The sequence below is a fragment of the Sorex fumeus genome, unplaced genomic scaffold (genome assembly GCF_029834395.1).
Source record: "Sorex fumeus unplaced genomic scaffold, SorFum_2.1 ptg000128l, whole genome shotgun sequence".
Taxonomy (NCBI): Eukaryota; Metazoa; Chordata; class Mammalia; order Eulipotyphla; family Soricidae; genus Sorex; species Sorex fumeus.
In genome coordinates, this window is record NW_026606185.1 from 52,306,085 (window position 1) to 52,328,808 (window position 22,724).

Here is a 22,724-nt window from a genome sequence, read left to right on the forward strand (position 1 = left end):
GGAGGTCTCAACCCCATATGGGGTTGCCAATTGATTGTGGGCATCACCAAAAGTTTATCCACAGTAAAGTGTTTTTTAACATGCAGTCACCGAAAACTAATTGAAAATCAGCCATGCCACAAGTCCAAGGTGTTTCTTGCTGGTGCAGTATATTTCAGGTGGGAGTTGACGAGGCTCTAGTCAGGGCTGGGAGGAGGGGATAAGGCACGTGCTCTCTGGATGCAGCCCACCCTGGTCTGATCCTCAAGACCACATAGACCCTGGACACCACAGGAATGATTCCTGAGCACAGAGCAGGGAGTATACCCTGAGCACAGCTGGGCGTGGCCCCCAAACAAAACAAATGAAAAAAAAAATAGAGGCTAAGGATGATGTGGTCAGTGTGTGAGGCTGCTAGTCCGGTGAGTAGGTGGTGAACTACACACACACACGTGCACACACACACGTGCACACACAGATGTACACATACAAAGACATACCCATGCACATGCATGCATGTGTGCATGAGCACACACACGCACACAAACAGAGAAGGATGGAGCGAGGCTCGGGAGACTCCAGAAGCAGGCGAAACAGTCCTGTGAGCTGACAGGGACTCACGGTGAGTGAGGTGGCCAGTAGTGACCAGCTGAGAAAGAACATTGGCCAGGTGAGGGATGGGTGGGCATGCTTGTCCCACAGTGAGTGGAGTCAAGAGTTCTGTGGGCACAGGGAGGCCGGGATGAGCTCTGGGAACCCAGGACACATCTGCAAGCGAAGGAGAGCACGTCACTGAGTGACTGTGAGCAGGAGGGAAGCACCAGCAGATTTGCCTGCTAGTTGATAAACAGGAGCTGTGGAGGCCTGCCCAGAGGGCCCCTGGGAAGAGACAACACCCCAAGGGACACGACCTTGATATAGTCTTGTCCTTGCATCAGGCTCTGCCTCTGCAGCATTTCCAGCTTTCCATGCTGTTGACACTGGTGGCTGGGGTGGCGTTGAGCCGGCCATGGGGACAATCACTCTGGGTACCATTAAGGTGGGTCCCAGGAACTCTTGCCTAGGTGCTAGTAAAATGGGTCCCAGATACTCACTCCTTCCTGGATGCTAGTAAGATGGGTCCTAGGTACTCCTTCCTGGGTGCTAGTAAGATGTGTCCCTGTATTCCTACTTGGATGCTAGTAAGATGGGTCCTGGGTACTCCTTCCTGGGTTCTAGTAAGATGGGTCCCAGATACTCACTCCTTCCTGGATACTGGTAAGATGGGTCCTGGGCACTCCTTCCTGGGTGCTAGTAAGATGGATCCTGGGTATTCCTTCCTGGGTGCTAGTAAGATGGGTCCCGGTACTCCTTCCTGGGTGCTAGTAAGATGGATCCCGGGTATTCCTTCCTGGGTGCTAGTAAGATGGGTCCCGGTACTCCTTTTTATGTACTCCCCCAGGCCCAGTGTTATAGAGAACATGAAGTGCAAATGGATGTCAGGGCAGTCTGAGTTTGCACTTTTAGGATTTATATTTTCTTGCAGTGCCGGGTACCAAATCTAGGGCCCCTGTACTTGCAGAGTTGTTTCTCTGCCACTGAGCTGCCAAGGATGAGTTTGAACTAGGTACTCTGCCAGGACACAGTGATGGTTGGGGTCTCTGTGAGAGTGATGGAGGGAGTGTTCTCCGCATATTGTGTCCATGTTGGTCAACTCAGTTGTTTTTTCACAGTTGTGCCTAGGAATCACATCACACTTCACTCTTTTTTTTTTTTTTTGCTTTTGGGACATACCTGGCAATGCTCAGGGCTCACTCTTGTTGATGCCTAAGGGACCCCACGAGTTGCCAGGGATTGAACCTGGGTTTGACTGCATGCAAGGCAAGTGCACCATCTGCTGTACTATCGCTCCAGGCCAGCACACTTTCCTCCTCTTCCGCGACCTTGAGAACAGATTACAAAACCCTGAGTCATAGTCTGGCTACCTGCTGGCGGCCATATCCCCAACACCCATCTCTGCTTCCCCGCACATCCTTACCCTGGGTGGTGTCATAGATCCAGAGTACTCAGGATGGCTGCAGAGCTAGGCCATTGTGGGGTGCGTGGGTAAAAGGTAAAGGTAAAGGCCCTCCCGTTGATCGTCGATTTGCTCGAGCGGGCCCAGTAACGTCTCCATTGGAGATTTTGTTGTTACTGTGTCTGGCATATCGAATACTCTCAGTAGCTTGCCGGGCTCTCCGAGAGGGGCGGAGGAATCGAACTCGGGTCGGCCATGTTGGCCGCTTGTAAGGCGAACGCCCTACAGCTGTGCTATCGCTCCAGCTGTGCTATCGCTCCAGGGGTGCGTGGGGGTGTCCAAAATAGATAAACCCCATGCCCTGCCTACCACTGTTACGGATGAGATGTGCCAAAGAAAATGTGAGGGGCTGTGGTGAGCTTGTTGGTGGGGACAGTGGACCATGGATTTGAGGGAGTGGGTGCCCCTCTGTCCCTGGTCCTTCTTCAGAACATCAGCAGGGCTGGATTTCACTTGTGGTCCTTCCCCTTTAATCTGGCAATAAAAATGTGATTTGTGGTTTCCTCGCCTAAGGCTCTTCATCACACAGTAATTGATCTGTCTCTGACAAGTGGCTCTTAGGGAAATGGATTTGACAAGTCTCATCAGCCCCTTCCGTCTCCAGGCTATGGGATTTCACCTTTGGCTCAGTAGAGTCCATCTTTGGAAGCATGGGGAGGACCAGCCTCAGGGAGCACTCGGAAGGAGCATCTGCCTTTGTCAAGGAGGTTTTGCTTTCTTTACTGCTTCAAACCAACACAGTCACTGCGGGTGTAGAGAGTGGTCTGGGGAGTGGGCAGGTTTCCCTCATGCTGAAAGGGCAGATCAGAGCAGAAAGCAATGGGCCTGCCCCACGGCCAGCGTTTTTTCAGGTCATTGGTCAGCGGAAGAGACAGATGCTATCCAAAGAGACACATTCTGAATGTTCCCTGGAGGAACATTCTAGATCTTTGCTAGGGATGTGATTCAGTGAGGATTCTTGCTAGAAGATTGTTGGCAGTTTTGATCTAAAGATCCAAGAGAACGCCCTCCCATCTTTGACAGGCTAAGGCAGAACAGCTTTTTCCCCTTACTGCCATCGGCTGTGTTTCCCAGAACGAAGCTGGCTAGCCCCCGGGTGCCATCTTGGCAGTCTGTTCTCAGTCATTTGAGGGGCACCTGCTTCCCCTCTCTGTTTCTTTCCTGAGAGCCCAGCTCAGTGGCCAGCATGAGAACACAACTGCTCTTTAATGAACTCCTTCGTGGTGGTCTTGTCTCCTAGGACTCAGTAAAACTGTCAGGGCAGGAACTGTAAACTCGTGACAGAACTCTCTGCTTTTTAAAATTTTTGCAGGGGTGCTGGTGCCTGGGGTTGAGCCCATACGAAGCATGACCACATGCACTCCCCAGCCAGCCACTTCCCCATTCTCCCACCCTTGGCTTCTCAGCCTGCTTCCAGCTCCGCCTGCCGTCTAGCAGGGACTCACGTGTGACGAGAACCCTGATCCAAGCACCTGGGATGAGTCGACTCTCCTGAACGCATGTGTCTCTCCAGGATCCGTTGTCGGCCTCCTGTCTCCCACCGCCAGCAGACCTGCTTGGCGCGTTTCTTCATCCCTCGCTCTTGAGCAACCTGCGGCAGAGTTTGCCGGTTCATCTGTGTCCTTCCAGTTTTCCCCAAACGCAGCCGCTCTTGAATTTCCAAAGCAAGGAAGTCAGCTTGGATGCATCATCTGTTGCTGCCACAGTGCTTCAGTTTAACTGCTTAAGACAGCAGTCATTGACTTTCTTACCATCTTCATGGTTCAGGGATTGAGAAGAGGATTAGCTGGGCGTTTCTAGCTCAGGAGGAAACACCCCCAGAGTAGCAGTCAGGATGTGCTGGGAGCTGGTCTGAATGGGAGGGGCCGCTGCAGCATCCAGTCCTGCTGTGCCTGGTGGCCTGAGATCTCCTCTCCCTAGGGGCCTCAGTGTGGTGGCTGAGCCCTCCTGCCCAGAGCAAGTGACCCAAGAAAGAGCAGTGGACTTGGGCTCAGAGTGCTGTTGTCGTTCCCATTTCTTTTTATTCACGAGTGCCTGTCACCAAGTCTCATCTGCACTCAAAGGGCTGGGATTTTACGCTCCCTGTTTCGAACAGAGTATCTGATCGGTTTCGCTGTATTTTAACCATATAAAGTATGGCTCCATCTGCTGTCCATTTCGGGCCCAGCTCACTGAATGAGCAGACCTGGTCCAGTCCACCCCGCACTGAAGGCTGGGTTAAACCTGTTTGGGGAATTTCATGAACTTACGGGTTGAGGGTAGGAAAGGACAGGGGCAGAGTTTAGGGTTAGTCTGGCAAGAATTATTGATGAGGGTGTGTGTGTGTGTGTGTGTGTGTGTGTGTGTGTGTGTGTGTGTATAATATAGTATAGTATAGTATAGTAATATCAGTATAGGCCATTCAGGCAAGTGCCTTGTATATTTGTGTCCTGGGGGTTGCTCCCAGATCCCCTGGCCTCATGCATGCAAAGCATGGGCTCCATCCTTCTGGGCTATCTCCTGCTTCTTTTGAATATTCTTGAAAATAGGCAACTCATTCTTCACTTTTCGTTTAATCATTACTTTGGGGGCTTTAGGGATTCTGTGTATGTATTATTGCCATCTGGTGGTGACAACCTCAAATTACAGGTGTGTGTGTGTGTGTGTGTGTGTGTGTGTGTGTGTGTGTGTGTGTGTGCACTTTGGCAGTCACACTGGTGGTGCTCAGGGTTTACTCCTGATGCAGTGTTCAGGGATTACACCCGGTCAGGTTTGAGGGCTCATATCCAGTGCCAGTGGTGGAACCTGGGTAAGCTATATGCAGGGTAAGTGTTCTACTTGCTGAACAGGCTCTCCAACCCTGTTCTTGCTTTTTGAAATGCATACATGTTAAAAATTCAGTCTGAGTGGAGTTCATGCCTAATCCAATCAGTTTAATCAAGGGCTGAATAAATAGCAGTACTCCTACATTAAAAAATATTTCAATCTGAAAAATAATCAAGTCATGAACTGATGGAAAAAATTGTCTCAGACTTTTGAAAGCCCATGCATGGACTCTTCTTTATTTAGAATCCGAGGCTACAAAGGAATTCGGGGATTATAGGATGAGTTTTATCATCTCCAGCCTACAGATGAGTAATAGGAGACTGAATGCCTTTGCCCAAAATTTGGTGTCAGAAGACAAGAAGAGTCGAAGTTGGAGCTCAGGTCCCCCAAGCCCATAACACAGAGCTTTTATGACACCCCATTAGATGTAGGCCCTACGTGAAGCCCTGGGGGTGCTTCTAGAGTGGTTTCCATGTGAAATAAAGTGACAGTAAAGATTTAACTTCCCAAAACTACACTGCAGCATATATATTTAGGACTTTGCTTCACAGAAAGGTCTATCTAGGTGGCTGAGGATGCCATTGGGGCCCACATTTCTGAGTGCCTTTTTGGTGATGAAGATGAAGAGATGGTGCTGTTTCAGTTATCCAGTGCCACCCAACAGTCTGTCAAAATGCTTAGTGTCCTCAAGCAGTGCTTATTATCTCTCATAACTTTGTACTTGGAGCTCCTCTGGGAATGTCTTCTGTGCCATGTGACTTCAAATGACACTACTTGATTGGCTCCTCCCAGCCCAAGAGTGGCCTGGACCTGGCTGGTGGGTCTAAGAAGCTTGAACTCTCAGGTTTGTGCTTCCATGTTCCTTTGTGTGGTGTGCTCTGCTTGCCTGACCTTCCTCCCTGCATGGCAGGGCCAGTGTTGTTGGACTTCTCAGAGGTCCATTCTTGAGGGTGTGAGTGTGAGTCGCCAATTCCCTTCAGGGTCCGTTTTGAATGTCTCAGCGTGAGCAATAGTCCCACCAGATTCTCTTGGTCAAAGCAAGTCACAAAGCCAGCCAGACCCAGAGGAAAAGGAGAGGACACCCATCCCCATCACTCTGGGGTGCGGATGGAAGGTACATGCTGGGCCAGAGAGATAGGACAGTTTGGATTTGATTCCCCAGCACCAAGTCTGATTCCCAAACAGCCCCAGGAGTGATTCCTGAGCACTTCCAGGTGTGGCTTCTATACCAGCAAGACACAACACAGGGCAGAATGCATGTAATTGTGGTGTGAGCAGTCATGGTGGCCAATTAGGAGTGTGTCTGCCACAGTCACACTTGTGCTTACAGACTAAAGGAACTCAGACATTTATTCCACCGTGCATGATCCACAGAGGCAAAGAAGACTTTCTGTTGAAGGCCCGCCAAGTGTGCATGAGTATTTATTAAAATTCAATACTAGCAAGTACAGCCCCAGGTGAAATTAGGGTGGAGGGATCATCCTAGTTCTTGGGTTCCTCTGACATGGGTCAACCTGTGGGCTTCTCTTTGGTCCACCCATAGCTTCTGGTCTCATGACCGTGGGCTTCAAGGCTATGCACGGAATGCAGAGTCCATTCAGATAGACATTTATGGGAAATATGGGAGAAGGACCCCCAAGTTAGCCCATTAGCTGGTGTGAAAAGGCGAATTGTAAATGTCAGAGTAAATTTTGTGTTCCGGGCTAAACTATGGTTCACATTCAATGAATGTGGTCAGATATACTTATGCAGTTGCTTGTGTCTAGAAAATGGCCCTCTCTGGTTAGTTTCAGCCTGTCTACCCAGCCAGCCATATTTTTATTTCCTGACTTTGTCAGTCCCTGATTGCACAGGGGTGGGGGTGGGATTGGGTGCAGGAGCTCAGATCAAAGTCAACAGACAGTCCACAACTGGAGCTGCAATGATTCAGCCTGGTTGGACTCTCACCTCCAGATTGGCATTGCCCTGGCGTCTGTAGAGCTCTTTGGCTCTTTTTAGAGAACTTATGGATGAATTATTATATTCCCATTATAAAATAATATAATTGTTGTATTATATGCCATGTTACCATGGCAACTCCAGAAGGTAACACTGAGTTAGGTGCTCCCTGGTAGAAAGGAGGCAGTGGAAGTCAGGAATGTTAATCGCCTAGGCAAAGCCAGACTAAGTCCACTAAGTCCTTTATTTTGGCATCCCCCTCCCCTTCACCCCGCACCCCGTCCCTTCACCCAGATGCTACCCTACTTCTGGCTTTTTAAAAAAACTATCCTAATGCCTTGGGAAGGGTGAACAACAATTTTGTGAATTAATATACCAGCTAACAAGTTAATAATCTTGTATGTGAAGCTAAGATGCAAATATATACATTATTACTCTAATTTCAGTTAGTGGTATAAAAACATATTATTTGCAGTCAGTGAAGGGGCCACTAGGAAGTACTTTTTGGGGGGCTGTGTTGTCCATGCAGTCTCAGGAGACCTGGGGGTCCCACCAGTGATTCTTAGCCAACTAGGGCCAGTGGCTCAGTATAGGGGCCTGGAGACATAGTGCTGCTGGGATCCAGGGGTGCTGGGGATTAGCTGCGCCTCCAGGGTGATGATCAGGAGACCACGTAGTACCAGGGATTGAACCTGGGTCTGGCACATGCTAGACCTGAGCCCTAATTGCAGTAACAGCTCCTGGGCCCAGAATACCTTTTACAAACATGCCCCGCACCCACCGTGCTCAGGCCCAGCAGTGCTCGGAGGCACCCGCATTCACAGCTGGAAGTATTCCGGGATCATGCAGTGCCAGAGATAGAACTTGGAGTCTCACTGAAGCCTCACCACAGCCCCGCCAATGGCTCTTCCCCGGACCCTAGCAGCAGCTCTGTCTCGAGAACAGGTTCAAGCTCCTCAGTTCATTGATCTGAACATCAGGTGGTAGTGAGAAAAGGCCATACTCACATCAGGGGCCACGCTTCTCCATCATGTCCACGGTGGGTGAGAGTGCCCCGAGGTTAACAATCCAGGGGACCCAGCAGAACGTCTCACACAGCTAATGAGGAAACTTTCTCAGTAGCAACTAATGGGCCTTCCTGCTGGGCTAAAATTAGGACTGACGGGTAAATACAGATCGGAATGGAGTGGAATAATAATGTTGTGCCATATGGGGAAAGGCTAGTGTGGGCTAGCAAATCTGTTGTCCTTGGAGCTCTTCAAAGCTCTGCTGGAGCAGTGCAGGGGTGGCGGGTGTGCTCCCCAGCTTGGGACAGCCTGTGGGCCTGGCATCATCACTTCTGAGGTTCTTCATCAGCGGTCAGGTATTTGGTCCTCTGATCATGGAGCCCAGCATTTTGTCGGCAGCCTGGAGAGATTAGTTTCCCTTCCTTAACAAGCCAGCAGCATCTGCAAACTGCGTACTTTGTGCTTTCAACTAGAATCTATTCTTCTCCACACTAGAGGTTGAGATCAGGCCTTTGCCTTTCATGAATCTCTTCTTTTGAAATAGGCCATGATGCTTATTCAAATTCACATTGGCTCAATAATCAGACTTCTGCCGACTTTGGATTTGAAGACGTAGGGAAAAAAAGAGTCTCTTGGTTCTTCGTTGATGAAACTGAGAAAGTGGTCATCAGCATCATGCTTTATTGTATTTATCACTGAGCAAATCATTTCTCGGGCCTGAGATCTGGTGACTCTCTTCAGAGGGAGAGTCTGGGGTGCCGGAGATGCAGAGAGACCCATCTCTCACAGTTAACGAACTATCCCACAAGAACTGAGGCCTGGATCTCCCCCTGCTTCTCTGTCCCGCTCTTACTCTGGCTCTTGTTCTCAAGACTGGATTGGTCCACAGTCAGGTTGGAGTATGAGAATTGGTCGATCCAGTGATTTGAAGATGAGACAATCTGCTCAACTGGGCGACAACACAATTTGGTTGCTCTACACACTGATGCCTGTTCTCTCATCTGCTGTGTCTCAGGAGCAGTTTCATTAGCCGCACCTTTTCTTTCTTTTTTTTTTGTTTTGTTTGTTTTTTTCTTTTTTTGGGTCACACCTGGTGGTGCATAGGGGTTACTCCTGGCTCATGCACTCAGGAATTACTCCTGGCGGTGCTCGGGGGACCATATGGGATGCTGGGAATTGCAGACGCGTGCAAGGCTAACGCTTTACCCGCTGTGCTATCGCTCCAGCCCCAGTTTTTTTTTTTTTACCTTTTCTTTGTTTTTTGCTTGACCTACAGAGCACTTTCTAGTGCCTTTGGGGTATCTGCTTGATGTCATCATGCACAGTGGATAGTGATCTTTCTCTCCTTCCCTAGCAGAGAAGGAGAGATGCTCAGAGAGAGATGAAATGGCTCCAGGTGACACATCTAGTAAGGAGGAGCTAGTGGCCCTGAGCCCAGGTAGTTCTGCTTTCTGGTCTTTGCTCTCCACTCACTCATGATTTCAGGAAGCTTCTCTATCATATTTCGAACCTGGGAGAGATGGTTGGACTTGAAGGTCGTGGCCTTCCTCACGGGTTGCCAAATGCTTCTCTCTGACCAGCAACAAGTGTGGTCCTTGATCATTATAGTGCTCAGAAGTGTAGCAGCCTCTTACAGATTGGATTGTCTGTGACCAACAGGGCCTGGGCTGTTAACTAAGCCACTACTTTTCTCATGGGATCAAACAGACAAAAGGTAATTGAAGAAGGTCAAGGGACTTACATAGAAGTTCCTAAAGCTTGTAGCTCCTGCCTACATGAGTAGAGTAAGAAAATGTAGTTAAGGAAACTCTAGAGGTTTATGGGTTTAGAGGGGACAAAGAAAGGCCCAGAAATAGGGTCAAGCATGCCAAATGACTTCCCTCCAGAGGGAAGTGCTTGAAGGACTAGAAGTTTCAGACAAATACAAATCTCTGAATATGGAGCTGGAGAAGAATGGTCCCCAGTGTGGTCGCTGTCACTGTCACTGTCCTATCCTCCCATTGTTCATTGATTTGCTCAAGTGGGCCCAGTAATGTCTCCATTGTGAGACTTGTTGTTACTGTGTTTGGCATATCAAATACGTCATGGGTAGCTTGCCAGGCTTTTGTTGTGTGGGCGAGATACTTTCAGTAGCTTGTTGGGTTCTCTGAGAGGGGCGGAGGAATTGAACCCAGGTCGCCTGGGTCGACCGTGTGCAAGGCAAATGCCCTGCCCGCTTTGCTATCACTCCAGCTGCCCTCCCCCTGCCCCCAGTGTGGTAGGAGGACAGAAACAACCACCTTGAGTGACAGTGCCACCTGGATTGTAAGGCATCCCAGTAAGAGAATCAAAGAGTCTGCCCTGTAGTGCAGTGGTGGTCATACTCATGTGAGCAAATGAATTATAACCCTGTCTCTCAGTGTCCACCATTTCTATTTTCTTTTCTCTTATCCTTGGGTGACCAAAGGCATGTACTGATTTAGATTTTCTTTTTTTTCTTCCTCCCCCTGATTTATATTTTCTTTTGTTGTTTTGAGACCATACCTGGATGTGCTCAGGGCTTGCTCCTGGACCTGCACTCAGAGATCACTCTGGTGGGGCTTGGTTGACCATCTGGGGTGATGAGGATTGAACCCGAACCAGCCGCGTGCAAGGCAAGTGCCTTACCCGCTGTGCCATCTTTTCAGCTCCTGGTTAGGAGTTTCTTACAACAAGTTACAATCTTCTGTTTCTAAGCCAATGGGATTGTATGAAGTGAGCAGATGGTGATGGAATTGGGTGTGAAGGCTGCCATTGTCTATTGTTTTGTTTTAACTTGAAGAAGTTGATTTAGAATCATTGGGTTTGAAAACTGAATCATTGGATCTAGGGACCTTGGAGACTCTGTCATCCAGGTATTTTTCTGATGCAGGAATCTCTCCTGCCCCAATAAATACAGATGGCAAATCAGATGTTTTGGGAGCACGTTCAGAGAGTTGCTTCTTACTCTCTCATCAGATCGCCCATTTCTATTCTAGGTTTTCAACCTATCAGCCCTTAAATACCTTAGGTATCATCTGCTGTGTACCAGACACTGGTGTGAATTCATGCTAAGCTACTGATGCAGCGTGACTTTGTTTTGGCAATACTTGCTAGTGCCCAGGATGACAAGTTACTTGTAGATCATTCTCAGTGGTGCAGAGAGGATAGAACTCAGGTTTTTACATGGAATGCATGTGTTTGCCCCATCCTATTTTCTCTCTAGTTTATCTCCCATTTATCTCTATTTTACCGATGGATGGTGGTGCAGAGGTTAAGTGTCTGGAGAAAGACCACACAGCTAAGGGGAGGGTGGGATTGGTACCCAGGAGTTGATTGATTCACAGTTTGTGCACCTAGCTTTCAGTGTGGCGCTCTCTCTGATACCTCTAGTAATTATTGTTTATCATATTCTTACTTTGCATTCGAATTCACTCCTTGCAGTTTCTGCCCTAGGCTCTTTCACAGGAGGATTCCTCAAATATTCCCAGACACACCAGGCCATCTTCTCATCATCTTTTCTTCTCTAGGCTAGACTCTTGAGTTCTCGAACAGTTTCTCATTGACATGATTTCTGTATTGCTGGTGCTTCCTTTGGAGGCGGGTTCATTTCAGATAACTCAAGCCAAGCCTATCAGGCTGGTGTGTCAGTTTCCCTACTGCTCACTCTGGATACTCGGGCAGCTGCTCTAACAGCATATTTTTTTCTGAACACATCTCTCCATTTATGAAACAATCCTAATTCTAAATTCCCTGGGTCACTGAAAGGCAAGAAGTGAGTAGGATTAATAATATGAGTTCCACGCATACAAACCCATTTCTCTTGTAATTATAGATACAGTGACAACCTTATTCATCCCCTTACTTTCAGTAGATCCGTGAATTTATAAAAGCTCCAACAAAATGACAGCAGACTAATTTGGCAAGCCAATTTAAAACTTACGCGAACATGCAAAGAATCTTAACTAGCAGAAACAATATTGAAAAAAGAAGTTGGAGGGCTCTCCCTGATTTGAATATTTACTATAAGCCACAGTAAGAAATATGGCATCCAGAAAAAATATAGACCAACAAAAGAGAAAACTGTCTAGAATAGATCCACAAATCTACAACAAATTGATTTTTGACTAAGATGCAAAGTTAATTCAATCAGAGAGGCTTTTAACAGATGGTGCTGGAGAAAATGGATATTTAACTATAAGTAAGATGAACTTTGATCCTAGCTCTGCAGTGCACATTGAGACTGATTTGAGTTAGAGCATAAGCCTAATGGGAAAGCTAAAAATAAAACTAAAAGAAGAAAACGTTGGCGAATATCTTTCTGATATTTTTAACATAAAAAAAGAATATCCTTATGGTTTTTGTGTTAGGCAAAAAGTAAGATACACACAAAAAGTTATCCATCAAAAAGATAAAGGTGTTTCAGACTGTCAGAATGAGATATTTCTGTTCATCAAGAGATATTACTAATGAGTGCACAGTTAGTCTACAAACTGGGAGAAAACCTATGCAATTTGTGTCAGTATTCAGACTCAAAATTTATTAGTTAAAGAACTCCTATAAGGGGCAAGGGAGATAGTACATTAGTTAAGGCATTTGCCTTACATGAGGTTGACCCTGGTCGGTTCACTGGCATCATGTGGTTCTGTGAGCATATTTGATGAAGGAAGTCCCCAACCACCATCATATATAGTCCTGGAGCCCCCAGCACCACTGGGGTGGCCTGAGTATTCCACATTTCTGGCAGAGCCTGAGCACATTTCATCCTTGGGTCCCCACCTTGAGTCAACCACTAGTTTGGTATGCCAAAAATCACTGGGAAGGACCTCAAGGTCTCCTGACCACTACCTGGGAGACCCAGCCCCTAAATAAGTAAATAAAAGAATCCCTACACAGCGCAGGGGCTGGAGCGATAGCACAGCGGTAGGTTGTTTGCCTTGCACGCAGCCAACATGGCCGACCCGAGTTCTATTCCTCCGCCCCTCTCAGAGAGCCCGGCAAGCTACCGAGAGTATCTCGCCCGCACGGCAGAGCCTGGCAAGCTCCCCGTAACGTATTCGATATGCCAAACACAGTAACAATAAAGTCTCCAATGGAGACGTTACTGGGCCCGCTCGAGCAAATCGATGATCAACTGGAGGGTCTTTACTTTACTTACACACCAATAATAAAAAGAAAGTCCAATGTAAAATGGCCAAAAGGATTGAAGAGATGACAAAAGAAGATATACAAATGGCCAGTAAAGAGTTCAGATTATTTGGCACAGTGGAAATGCAAATCACATTGAACTACTGTTCACAAAAATTCAGATAGCTCCATTTAGGACGATTGGCAGCACTAAACGTTTCTAAGAATATGGAGCAGTCGGGATGCTTGGATAATACTGCTGGGAGTACAACGTGATTCAGCCATCTTGGGAAACTTCGGCAGTTCTTATAAACATCTCCCCTAGGACCCAGCAAATGTTCTCTTAGATCCTTACACAAGATAAATGAAAATGTGTGTCTAAAACAGAAAACTGACTCATATGAGAATATTTATAGCAGTTGTATTCATAATAAAACTGCAATCAATCCAGGGACCCATCAATAGGAAATTAATAAGTAATGGTATGGTCATGGAAAATGGAATAATACCAAGAAATCAAAAGGAATGAAGTACTGGTGCACACAAAAGAATTTTGAAATCAGGAACATAGACAACTCAGTGGGCTAGATCACATGCTTTGCATGCAGAAGGCCTGGATTCACTCCACGGTACCATATGGTTCCATGAACACTCTTCCTAAGCACCAAGTTAACCCTTGAACACTGACTGATAATGAGGAAACCAAACCAACCAATGTACAAAACAATTATTGGAAACAGAATAATGAAAAAAATCTTGGAGCACAGGCCTTTGAGTTGATCCTGGTACCACACACAGAGAAAAATAAGAATGATATGAGTACTTCCTAAATTATTCTTTTCACATGGATGTCAAGGGCAGTCAAATACATGGTTCTAGAAATTTGGCCAGGCAGTCTTTTACTGGGAATAAGTGACAGGAAGAAGGCATGGGGAAAGTTTCTGAGACAACCAATATTTTGTATATTGATTAGGAGGATAATTGGGTGAATGGACATAATTCTCAAAACCCTTGCCATTAAACACCTGAGATCTGTGTGAATTCTGGCTAGATATTAGAAAAGAATAATGAAACCTGAAATGGGGTATGGTACAATTTACACTAAATAGTAACAAATGCCTTGGGACTGCATTGGGAGTGTTGTTTTCATGATTTAAACTTCTGGGTTTTATCAATGTGGCCTGAGATTGCATTAACTTTTTTCCCCTTTAGCAACTTTATTACACTCTTTGCCATTTATGGAATTTGTGGTTAATGAAAACAGCCAAGTCTCTCTTTCTTTTAAGCTTGAATTGCTACCAAGCAGTGCACCTTTCTGAAATACCTCCCTTGTTCATCTAAGTGGGTCTGTATGCCACCCTTGAAGGAATAAATACAGCTTTGGAAAAAAGGGGACATTTCAGAAAGTAGCAGAACTGTGAATGAAGGAATTCTTAAAGTCAGGCCCTATTCTATATTCATAGTCACCAGTTTAACTCTCAGAACAACTGCATGGGATGGGACCTACTACTACCCCCCATTTTTGCGTGAGCTGATTGAGGCTCAGTAAGGTGGAGAGAGATGTCCGTCCAAGATCATAAGGCCAGGAAGGGGTGGAGCTAGACTTTGAATCCCAGTAGATTGATTCCAAAATCAGTGCTTTTAGCTCCTACAGGTTGCATAATGCTTGATCCCAGGTTTGCTGCTGCTGATTATTTGACTTTAATTGACTTGATCTGATTAATCCTCAGTACTTAATGACCTCAAGCCTGGGTCACTCAGCTCTACCCAAAGTACTTTATGAATTCCTCGTTGAGCAGCAGGGTCCCTTGAGGGAGGTCCTGTTTATGAAGGAGCAGCTGTGCACAGGGCGGGGAACGGCACTCACAGGACCAGACCTTGTCCCAAGCCTAGTCTCCGCTGGAAGAATTCCTTAAACATACGAGTTAGCCATTGGGTTAAAGTCAGATGAGGAAGTGGGGGTACAGTGCTTGGGAGGAATGGGAGAGAGAGAGAGAGGGAGAGAGAGAGAACTGACCGTGACCATTAGCCACAAATGCAGTAAATAGTCGAAGTTCGATGAAGCTGCTTAAAAAAACTAAACTGCAGTGCTGAAAATAAAAAGTTAAAAAAAACTGAACTCAGTATCAAACCACATTAATAAAAATGGACTGCTCAGATGATAGCTTTATAGCCTTGGAGCTCTCATCACGATGGTAAATCTGCTTTTAAATACATGAAGTATTGTTGTGTAGGCTTCATGTATGTTTTAGGAATGTATTATATATGTTTCAGGGTATGATTTCACACCTCAGCAGATGACTTGTCCATTTCTCTCCCTGGGACCCTCTCTTACTCTCTTCTCTCCCTTTCCCGGCCCCACCCCCCCCACTGCCTCCACCCCCCTCCTCCCTGTTGGCACCCTTGGCTCTGCAGCCAGAGGGTCACAGATTTGTTTCACATTGTTTTTTGTTCTTTACTTTGTTTTTCATATCCCATGTCGGAGTGTCGGTATCTGGTGTTGGTGTTTGTCTTTCTTCTTTTGAAGGATTTCCATTTAGCATAATCCCTTCAAGTAACATGTGCAGTTCCAGAAGTCATCCTTTTTTTTATGTTTAGTAGCATGTAGCTGGGACTTACACCTCTTGTTATGGTTTTTGTGAATGAGTTTTGGTGATTTTCTCCACTACTTTCCTACAACCACAGTACCACAGAGGCAGGGTATTTCTGTTACCCCAGAAAGGAAACCGAAGGGGGCTTCTTATGTGTCCATCCGATCAAGTGCCACCCACTCTGGCCAGAAAAGTGTTTCTATGGGGAGAGGAGGGTTGGGAGGGGCAGGTGGGCTTTTCCTCTATGATCCTATGCTGGGTGCTCCCTGTGTACTGTGCACCCAGAGATTCCCTTGGAAGTGAGGTCCAGAGCCGAGGCCAGTGCAGGGGAGAGAGATTCGGAGGTGTGCGCTGTTGTACGTACCTGACAACCCTCCAGGAGCCAACATGGTGCCCACATCATTATCCTACCCTGTCCATTTTCTTTCTAAATCAGTAGCTTAAGAGAGTTGGTCAGGTCTAAGGCTAGGGTTTCTGGTGTTGTTGCCCATCAGAGGCTACCAAGTAGCACCGAATTGAAGAGCAGGTTCCAGGTGGTGAGTTGTATGTCTTCTTTAGACTGCTCAGAGATCACCTGTGTTAATAGACTATAACACATTGGTCTGAAAGTCAGAAGGAGCCTGAGACCGTATTGGACTGGGAGACACCCCCAGGGCACGGTGGTGATGTGGAAGATAGGTCATATGCATCATGTGGTTTTCTGGGGCCTCTCATGACCCAGCTCTGTCTAGGGTCTTCACTGATTTGGGGTTGTGGTGCTGCTCAGGCTCGGTGGGGGTGGGGCTCCCAGGCCACCCTGGCAGGGCTAGGGGCCTCCAAGGCTGAACCCAGCAATGCTCAGGGGACCATTTGGCATTGGGAACTCAGGACAGGTGCATGCTATGCCTGCACCCTAGCTGCTATATTATCTTCTGGCCCTTAGATGCCTTAGATGCTTCACTTCTTTGGGATGCCATGTCCTCTGATAATTTTATGTTGTTTCTCTGTCTCAGCATTATTGAGAAACTAAGTTGAGAGACTGAGTTGATCAGGCTTGGCAAAGGCGTGCCACTGAAGACACTCTCCGGTGACAGCTGGCACCAGCGCTCCTTCAGAAACCTGCCTTGACCAGGGCAGAGGAAACATTGACAGCTTTGGGGCCACCAAATATTTTCAGTTCATCTGTCTTTGCAGATGAATCCAGAGCCATTCATTCCTCAAGACCCCCTCAATTACTAGCTCTGATGGAGAAAGTCCATTTTCTAAATAGATTTAGCAGATATTTATCTGTTTGGGGATCACACCTGGTGGCACTTAGCTCCTCCTGGCTCTGTACTCAGAGTTCCCTCCTGGAAGTGCTCAGGGGACCATCGATGCCAGGAATTGAACCTGAGCCTCCCGCATTGCAAAGCTCATTTTGCAATGCAGGGTCATTCCTTTGAAGTTCTTTCTAGCCTGGGTCAGCTGATTTTTATATAAAACATCCACTTACATGCCAAACACTTTGAGAATTGTCAAAAAGAGTAAATAATAGCTCCTGCCTTTCAGGAATTTACAACTTGGTTCTATCACTTACCACAGGAGAAGAATCCCAAGCAAATTGCATCCACCTGTCTCATTTATGCACCGACCCTACTGGTTCCATCCTGGCACCCATTTATCTTCATTTGTCTGTGTCTCTGCTTTCTTCACACATTAAGTCACTTTGTTCCAGACTTTCCTCTTGATCTTAAGCAAGGCCGTGCCAAGAACCCTTTCATGAACTTAGAAAACCAGCCAAAAACTAATAGTAATGACTGTCTTTTGAAACAGTCATAAGGAAATTTTATAGTGCCATGTTTTCAGTTGATGGAAGACTTAAAATTTTCCCACACAGCATTATCTTCATAATTTATACCCAAAACTGACTTTTTCAGAACATGAGTAAACAATGAAACACTCTACCTTATTTGGACATCTCTGACTTTTCCACACCTGCCCTTCCTCTATTCCAGGATCCAGTCCCAACTACGGCATCACACTTAGTCATCATGTCTCTCAGGCTCATCTGTCTGTGACAGTTGCTCAAGTCTTTCCTTGTTTGCTCATGACCTTGTTGGTGCCAGGGGCTGCTGGCTCCATGCCTGGGAGCATGCTTCCCAATCTATTGGCCTGATGCCTTTTCCATCATCAGATAGGGATAATGGACATTTGGAGGAAAGAGCTCCATAAAGATAAAACTCCTTCTCTTCGTATCTCACAGGGTGGGGTCACGGCCATCACAGACATCCCCAGTGATGTCAACCTTGATCACTTGGTTAGGGTTAAGGTTAAGGAAGGGGTTTCCATTAGTTTCTATTTTTTCTTTCCCTAGTCTCACTTTTTGGGAAGTGGGCCACCACATTAAGCCTACCTGAAGTTTCACCTCCTGGAGAAGAGAGTACCTACATATATGATTTGGATGAATGCTTTTTGGAACAGAATTAAAATTCAGTCTTTCGACTACAATAAAACTCAACCTCGTACTACATTTCATCCTCGAGCTGTGCTTCAAGAACATTAGCTAATTAATCCTAATTAGACATTATTACAGAATCGCACCTATTCTCACTTCAGTGGTCTGTAAATAGAACAGTATTTCTAAAGCCCATCCATCTTTACTTCCCTTCTCAGCTGAGATTAATATATCTAAAGGCGGCGGTATCTGTGAAGTCTGTATCTCTGAATATATTCTAAAGAGCTTATCCTTAGGGGCTCAGCATGAGGAACTTTCCACAAATATTTCACTTTGTGTTTTCTGCTTTCCCAGGGAGCATTATTCCAAGTCATTTAAAAGAACGTGTTTGTAAGAATTGCCTTGGATTTTAATCTATTCATTATATTACAGCCTCTAAATGGAACGCCTTTCTTGAAGGAGTGCAAAGCTGATTATGATGGCTAAGTAGGTAGTATCTACATTCTCAAAAGACTCTGGTCTCTTTCTGATTTGGTTTCTAATAGAACAGTTTAGTTTAGGATGAGTCTTCTTGGAACCTCTCCAGGAGAACACATTGCATTTGGTCCTTAGCATGCACTGCCTTGGAGATTATCATTATTTTCCACCAATTGGCGTCTCTGCTTTCCTACCACCACACACTAAATGTGTAGGGAGAACATTTTGAGTTACAGCTCTGTCTCCTGATGTGATTGGTTTGCGGCATTTACGGTTGACATTGTTAGTTATGTTTCCCACGCCCTTTGCATCTTTTCTTTTATCCAACAGAAGCCCACTGCTTTCAGATACCCTCTCTGCCCCACAACTCCCTCTCCCCAGACACTCACACACCCTTAGTTCCTGGGGCAGATATGCTTGGCTTGAGGGCACTCACCCTCCTTTCCATGATTAGCCTTGCAATGTGCACATGAGGGAGAGCCCACACAAGAATTTCCTCTCTTGGACACTCAGCCTTCAAAGAGAGAAATGCCATGGTCCCTTGCCCTTGGATATTACCTCGTGCGGTTGTCAAGGTCAAGCTGGGGATTTACTTCCTCGATGTCGCTTTAAGCAGATCTAAATAAGATTTATGAGGGAATTAATAGTTAAAATGCAGGGAGGTACTGCTGTACATTTACTAGAAAGATTAAAATCCAGCATACCGACAGCACCAAATGCTGGTGAGAATGTGGAGCACGGAAACTCATTCATCGTTGGTGGTGATGACAAGTGGTATAGCCAGTTTGGAAGACAACTTGGCCATTTCTTACAAATGGAACGTGCTCTTACCATATGACCAAGCCATCAGACTCCCTGGTATTTGCCTCAAGTAGTTGAAAACTGTCCATGTGAAAACCTGCATATGGATGTTTATAACAGCTTTACTCATAATTGCCAAAACTTTGGCAGCATGCAAAATGTCCTTTGGTGAGTGAATGGATTAATAAACCATGGTTCATCTAACTCAGTGTTTCTCAACCTTTTTTTCCAACCACGGTCCCTTGTTTCCTTCCTGTGCTACCCCATCCCAACCTGTCCTACCGGTTTTGCCCCCTTGTCTTGGAGGTATACAAAAAGAACTTTTGTATCTCTCAGAAAATCTTAGGGAATATGTTATTATTATTTATTTATAATATATTTATTATTATTATTATATGCCTTCTTCATAAATGTATTTATTGAATGCTGTTTTGATCTTTGGTCTTGTTCACTGGGCGAGGATTAAAATTGGAAGCTGTGGTGTGGAAGATCTGTCTGTCTTGTGCTCTTGTGACTGTAGCATGGATTCTGGGGCTATGGAATGATATAGATCATACTTTCCTTCATCTGCACAAGAACATGTGCAATTCTTGCTCAGAGCTTGCTGGTCTCCAGCCCTCTCCCCCTCACCTGCTGGGCAGCCTCAAGGGCAGGAGTGCACAGAACTGTCTGCCCATAGATAGGGATGGTGAGAGTCTGCCCAGCCAGGCTGGCTCAAGCAAGGGTGGGGGGCTAATACCTGTCCACTGCTGACTTCCTCCTGGAGTGCCTGTTTCCCCTTAAACCTGGTTTCTTGGAGGATCTTTATGACATTCAATTTTTTAAAGTTACATCTAATTGAGGAGATCAATTTGCACTGGCTTACAATACTATGTAAATTTCAGGGGTACAATTTCATATCCCTCTATGAGTATTAGTCTTACCACATAATCTGAGTTCTAGTACCAGTTCCATTATTAGATTCTGCCTGGTACTCATTGCTCCTAGTCTTTCTCCCCACCCTCTCCTGGGAACCATCACACTCCTCATGGTCTTGGAGTTTTTTTTTTCCTTTTGGGTCACACCTGGCGATGCACAGGGGTTACTCCTGGCTCTGCACTCAGGAGTTACTTCTGGCGGTGCTCAGGGGACATATGGGATGTTGGGAATCGAACCTGGGCAAGGCAGATGCCCTACCCGCTGTGCTATCTCTCCAGCCCCTTGGAGTTGTTTTTGTTGGCCCACTTGCTTTGTTTATTTACATTCCACACAGGAGAGCAATCATCTCTTTGACTTATGATTTATGTCACTTGGCAGAATCACCTCAAGTTGCACGAGTGTTGTCACAAAAGGCAAGTCCTCTTCTTTCGTAACAGCTAAGGAGTACTCCACTGACTTATCTGTGGAGGCCATATGTAAGTTGCTTCTGTGTTTGCCTATTCTGAACCATGCTATTATGTACATAGGGATGCAGATATCTCTGAATTAGTGTTTTTAGAGTGATATTGATAGATTACATAGTCTGCCTGCTTCCTTCCTTCCTTCCTTCTTTCCTTCCTTCCTTCCTTCCTTCCTTCCTTCCCTCCTTTCCTCTCTTTCTTCCCTTCTTCCCTATACCCTTCCCCCTTCCTTGCTACTTTTCTTCCTTCTTTCCTTCACTTCTTCCTTCCTTCCCTCCTTCTTTTCTCATACCAAATTTCCATAGAGGTTGTGGCATTAAGTTATAACTATTCTGTATCTTATGGAGGGTCTCTGCATGCTCGTACCTGTAGGAATTCAAGCCCCTGGGTGTGGACACAGTTCTGATCCATACTTTAGAAGTGAGTACTTAGCATTTGAAATAGCCTGATTAAGAATCTACATTCTAGCGGTAGTTTGAGCATTCCAGGTATCTCTAAAATTTACACCTGGGGGTTTACTAGCCATGTAAGGATATCTTGCCTATAAAGTATGTGAGAAAGAGAATGAGTGGAATTGAGAGCAGTTATTGACCAAGATGTCCAGGCCACACCTCCTGTGTCAAGGAAGGAAGATTCTGTTAGTCCAGGTAGGGGGTGCCCAGCGATTTGAACCTGAAGCACTTCTGACAGGCATCTTATCCTAGTCTACTCCTGCAGAGTAAAGATGGGCTGTGTGTCCAAGGGTCAAGCTGGAGTCTTGGCTGAGCTACATGGACTGTCTGTGTGACTGCAGGCTGTGAGGCAAGCTCAAAATAGTGGGCTGACTAGAGAAGGGATCACTAAGTCAATGATATTTGGAAGAATCCTTCTGGATGGGAGAGGTGTGCTGAAAGTAGATAAAGAACCAAACGTGATAGCCTCTCAGTACCTATATTGCAAACCATAATGCCCAAAAGTAGAAAGAGTATGGGGGAAATTGTCTGCCATAGAGGCAGGGGGAGGGTTGAGATCGGGGGGGCGCGTATACTGGGGACATTGGTGGTGGAGAATGTGCACTTGCGGAGGGATGGGTGTTCCATCACTGTATGACTGACACTCAAACATGAAAGCTTTGTAATTGTTTCTCATGGTGATTTAATAAAAAAGAAAATAAAAAAGAAGATAAATTTTAAAAAAAATAATGAGCTGACTTCCACTAAGGCTCACTGAAATCATGCCATCCACCTGGTAGGCAGGTGGGACAGGGGTCCAGAGAGCCTGGCAAATGATGTGATGAGTCAATGATAGGTGAGTGTCTGTGGGTTCATGCCCCTGCCCTGCAGATCCTCAAGGGGATGACCAGGGCAGGACATCACCAGCCACCCGGAGCTCAGCCAGTCAGTGTCAGCTTTCGTATTTCACCCTCCTCAGTTTCACACAATAAATGGGGCTGCCTTGCGGGCCTGTGAATGACAATGGCATCTGTTAAAGCCCATGCACACTCTCCCCTGCCATCCCCACACAGAAGAGACCCTCCGCGAGGTGCCACATGCCAGCTTGCTGTGGGTCTCCTGCCCTCATGCTCCTATCCTCCACCCAACCTCCTAAACCCCTCCCCATTCTTGAGGTTCTTGAGAGAACCCTTCCTCCACTGTTCTCCAGAACTCACTCTCCTTCCAGCCCCAGGGGGCAGTCTTAGGTTCTCTGTGTTTCAGCAGCTGCACTGGAAACAGGCACTAAGGTAGCAAAAATAATAACCTCTCTTGGGGTTGCTGTGGGGGGAAACTACCCCATAAAATCTACATTCTTTCAATGCCGTCCTGAGTCTTAGAAGTATCTGCTAAGTGTTCACCCAACTTCCTTCCTTCCTTCCTTCCTTCCTTCCTTCCTTCCTTCCTTCCTTCCTTCCTTCTCTCCCTTCTCCATACCCCACCCGTCCTCCCTTTGCCCAGAGCTTTGGTGATTTGTCTGTTAAACACACAGGTCTATCACGCAGCCATGAAAGGGATGAACTCAGGAAGTTGTTGCAGCTTATTAACCAAGATAGATGTCATGGAGACCTAGTGTTCAGAAGAGAGTCCCTCTGGTCCTTGGTTTACATAGACTTCTAATAAGCTTAATTTGCTTTCCCACTTCTTAAGGAGATTAACAGGAGCAAATGAGAAGGAATTTGTG

The 22,724-nt window shown here is 46.3% G+C and overlaps 1 protein-coding gene across 2 annotated transcripts in view; it reads left to right on the forward strand.

The window, feature by feature from the left end:
• The window catches only part of MAPK4 (mitogen-activated protein kinase 4), a 141,662-nt gene that overhangs the window by 15,159 nt on the left and 103,779 nt on the right, over positions 1-22,724 (forward strand). The window contains exon 3 of one of the 2 annotated variants that reach the window (XM_056138028.1): positions 20,488-20,585. The exons of the other annotated variant lie outside the window; for it this stretch is intronic. The gene's annotated coding sequence lies outside the window, so the exon portion shown is untranslated. The remainder of the gene's footprint in view (positions 1-20,487; positions 20,586-22,724) is intronic. 2 annotated transcript variants of the gene reach the window in all.